At 73.2% G+C, this 4,133-nt stretch overlaps 1 long non-coding RNA gene across 1 annotated transcript; it reads left to right on the top strand.

Moving 5' to 3' along the window:
- The first annotated feature begins 2,101 nt into the window (after window positions 1-2,101).
- Window positions 2,102-3,657, top strand: LOC142824311 (uncharacterized). Its single transcript, XR_012899232.1, has 2 exons — window positions 2,102-2,258; window positions 3,298-3,657. It is a non-coding gene; the product is annotated as an uncharacterized LOC142824311 (long non-coding RNA).
- Window positions 3,658-4,133: the final 476 nt, after the last annotated feature.

Raw genomic sequence — 4,133 nt, 5'->3', positions numbered from 1 at the left:
ATTCACCCTGAGCGGACACCCTCAGCTGTGCCCAGACACGGCCCGGTCCGTCACGCCCAGCTCTGCGCGAGGGGCCGGTCTCCAGGCTCCCCCAGCTGCACGCGAGGGGCCGGTCTCCAGGCTCCCCCAGCTGCACACGAGGGGCCGGTCTCCAGGCTCCCCCAGCTGCACACGAGGGGCCGGTCTCCAGGCTCCCCCAGCTGCACACGAGGGGCCGGTCTCCAGGCTCCCCCAGCTGCGCACGAGGGGCCGGTCTCCAGGCTCCCCCAGCTGCACGCGAGGGGCCGGTCTCCAGGCTCCCCCAGCTGCACATGAGGGGCCGGTCTCCAGGCTCCCCCAGCTGCACACGAGGGGCCGGTCTCCAGGCTCCCCCAGCTGCACGCGAGGGGCCGGTCTCCAGGCTCCCCCAGCTGCACGCGAGGGGCCGGTCTCCAGGCTCCCCCAGCTGCACGTGAGGGGCCGGTCTCCAGGCTCCCCCAGCTGCACACGAGGGGCCGGTCTCCAGGCTCCCCCAGCTGCGCGCGAGGGGCCCGGTCTCCAGGCTCCCCCAGCTGCGCGCGAGGGGCCGGTCTCCAGGCTCCCCCAGCTGCACGCGAGGGGCCGGTCTCCAGGCTCCCCCAGCTGCACACGAGGGGCCGGTCTCCAGGCTCCCCCAGCTGCACATGAGGGGCCGGTCTCCAGGCTCCCCCAGCTGCACACGAGGGGCCGGTCTCCAGGCTCCCCCAGCTGTGCCCAAGGGGCCGGTCTCCAGGCTCCCCCAGCTGCACACGAGGGGCTGGCGCGGGCCGGTCCTGGCCTGGGTCCTACGGGAGCTGGGCGGAGGCCAGACTGGATAGCGGTCCCTGGGCTCAAGGACTCAGGCACTGCTCAGGTCTCCCGCCGGCGGAAGCGTTCCCCATGCCCGCCAGGTGGAGACAGCGCTCCGCGCACTTGCAGCGAGATGGAGCCGGCCCCCTCCGACTCCTCTCCGCCAGGGGTGGGCGCAGGGCCTGTCCACGGCGCTCTGACCCCGCTGTGTCTCGCTTCCTTGCGGCGACAGAGGGATGCTTCAGAGGCCCCTGATCCCAGGCTGGCCCAAGGAGTGGGGATGGGTCCCGCCGACAGGGACAGTCTCCTCCCCACAGACGGCTGGGCCAGCTCTGAATGGGCCTGGCCACCCTGCTGCTCCTGGCGGCTCTCCATAGCCTCTCGGGCTGCAGCTGCCTCCTCCTGCCCCTTCCTCATCCTGCCCAGGTGCTGCTTCTTCTTGGAAAGTCAGGGCGGGTATATTGAACTCAGAGGGAGGGGAAGAGCCACACACCTGCGGAACTCACTGCTGCAGGATTTCCAACACAGAATTCTGTCAGCCAGAGCCCCCCCCAGGGCAGGGGCTGTGGCACCACCGGAGTTAGTTAGGAGACCCCAGGGCAACTGCTCCCCCGGAAGGGGCCATGGAGCGAGGAGAACCATGACATCGACCCCCACCAAAGCCAGGCAGGGGTGTCACCGAGGGGGGGCCCCCACCACCCGGAGCCAGATGGAGTGCAGGGGGGCTCATTGGTCCCCAGGGACCCAGTGTGGCCCAGACTGGGCAGCACAGGGACAGGGGCAGCCAGTGCCGCCCATCCTGGGGGGAGGGGCCCAGAGCCAGCGCCCTGCCCCCCACCCTACCCCCAAGCCAGCCAGACTCACTCACCTCCTGCCTGGGGTGGAAAGGTGTCTCCGGGTCACACCCTGCTCCCAGGGGGCCCAGCCCGGCCCTATGGCTCAGTCCAGGGCCGAGGTGCCGCGGCTTGGGGAGTGCCCATGCGAGGGCCTGGCAGGGCTGGTGTGCAGCCCCACGGCCGGGGGAGACCGATTCAGTCAGCCCCCACACAGGACAGCCGGGGACGTGCTGAGCTCCTAGCGGCCAACAGCCTCGGGGTCCCCTCGCCCCGCCATCCCCCTGGGCTGTGCTGGGAGGACAGCCCCCCGCCGCCCCCCGCCGGGCCCAGGGCAGCGCCCCAGCCGACCCGCGGGGAGGGCACCCGGCCGGCTCTATGACATCGGGGGCTCTGCTCCGTGTCACAATGGGGCTGGCGGCTCAGAGCCGGGGCGCGGGTTCCGGGGGGCGCGGTCGCCAGGGGCAGCCCGACCGCAGAGGCAGCCTGGTCCTGTCCCAGGGCCGCTCGGTGGCTGGAGAAGAGGCAGGCCTGGAGCTGGTGGAGGCTGCTCCCAGCACACGCCTGAGGGGCCCGGGGCCCTGGGGGCAGGGGGAGCTCAGCCCCATCTCCCCCGGGGTGAGTTGGGAACCGGTTCCTGGGAAACCTCCCCCCGCTCCTCCTGTCTCCTGCTGGGGAAAACCCTGCGCACCCCCTCCCTCTGCCCCCCGGTTCCTACCCCTCCCCCCAACCTGCGCCATCCCCTCCCTCTCCCCCCGGTTCCTACCCCTCCCCTCCGTCCCTCCCCCCAACCTGCGCCATCCCCTCCCTCTGCCCCCCGGTTCCTACCCCTCCCCTCCGTCCCTCCCCCCAACCTGCGCCATCCCCTCCCTCTGCCCCCCGGTTCCTACCCCTCCCCTCCGTCCCTCCCCCCAACCTGCGCCATCCCCTCCCTCTGCCCCCCGGTTCCTACCCCTCCCCTCCGTCCCTCCCCCCAACCTGCGCCATCCTCTCCCTCTCCCCCCGGTTCCTACTCCTCCCCTCCACCCCTCCCCCCAACCTGCGCCATCCCCTCCCTCTGCCCCCCGGTTCCTACCCCTCCCCTCCGTCCCTCCCCCGACCTGCGCCATCCCCTCCCTCTGCCCCCCGGTTCCTACCCCTCCCCTCCGTCCCTCCCCCGACCTGCGCCATCCACCCACTGATCCGCCAGACCCTGCACCCACCCCTCCCCCAGACCCTGCCCCATCTCTGCTCTCCCCTCCATGATCCTGCCCCCCACTGCACCCCCAGATCCTGCACCTGTCACCCCGGAGCCTGTGCCCATTGCCTCAGATTGCCCTTCCCCCCCAGACCTTGGCCCCCCCTTCACCCCACTCCATGGGGATCTGCATGTGCCCCCTGCACTGCCCCAGGGCCGCTGCCCCCATCCCCCCTGCACTGCCCCTGCCCCGAATCCTGCCCCCCTCCCCCAGACGGCCGGGCTCTCCCCGGGGCTGCGCCAGGCCCTGCTGTGGAGCCAGAGGCACCGGGGCAGGGGGGTGCCATGAAGGGCCCGGGCGGGTGAGGGGCTTGGCCCAGGCTGGCGGGGGCTGGGCTGCCCCTGGCTGCGTAGGGTGCACTGGGCGAGGAGGGGGCGCTGTCCCCGGGCCCCCTCCCACGGCTCTCCTGTCCCCTGCAGGGCGAGCGCTCCAGCCCGGCGGGAGATGCTGCAGCCCGCGGCACGTGCGGGTGGGACGCCGGCGCCGCCCTCCACTGGCTCCTGCAGCTCACGCTCTTCCTGGCGCTCGGCCAGTGCCTGTCCTGCGCCGGGATCCTTGAGGCCACCGTCCGGGCCCCCGCCGGGCTCCTGCTCTTCGGCCCCATGGCCCCCGTGCTGGGCGAGGCGCTCGGCACCTTCGCCCGCCTGCTGCCCACCTTGCTGGTCTTCTCCACCTCCGTCCTGGCAGCCTCGCTCCTCTGCCTCGGCCTGCCCAGGCTGCGGGCCCTGATCCCCTGCCCGGGCCGGCCAGCCCCGGCTCAATACAGCCGCCCACAGTGACACGGCTCCGGCGCCTTGTGTTCGCTCGCTCGCGCGGGCGGGAGGGGCAGGCCCGGGGGCACGGCGGGTCCTGCGCTGCGGGGGCGGGCAGGCACACGAGCCGAGACTCACCCAAGCTCCGCGACGCCAACCCCCAGAGCAGGGCGCATGGGAATGGGGGGGAGGCCCTGTCGCTAGCCCTTTCCACGCCCCCGGGCAGGCCAGGCCGAGCCCCCGGCAGTGAGGACCCGGCCCAGGCAGGCCAGGGCTGTGGCAGGTGAAAGCTTTCGGAGCCAGGCCCCATGGCTCAGCGCCCAGGCGGGATCCTCGCCCACGGAGCCCTGCGCCCCTCGCTCCCGCCCCAGGGCAGCCGCCTCCGTGGGAACGGCGCTTGTGCTATGGCAGCGGCTCCCTCGGCGGCAGAGCCCCGGTGCCAGGAGCCTGGGGGCGCAGCCCGTGCGGGGGACCACACAGGGACTGGCTGGGCGCTCTGCTGG

Source organism: Pelodiscus sinensis, unplaced genomic scaffold, assembly GCF_049634645.1.
Source record: "Pelodiscus sinensis isolate JC-2024 unplaced genomic scaffold, ASM4963464v1 ctg76, whole genome shotgun sequence".
NCBI lineage: Eukaryota > Metazoa > Chordata > Testudines > Trionychidae > Pelodiscus > Pelodiscus sinensis.
The sequence above is the reverse complement of the archived record's forward strand: the minus strand, read 5'-3'. Positions and strand labels throughout refer to the sequence as shown.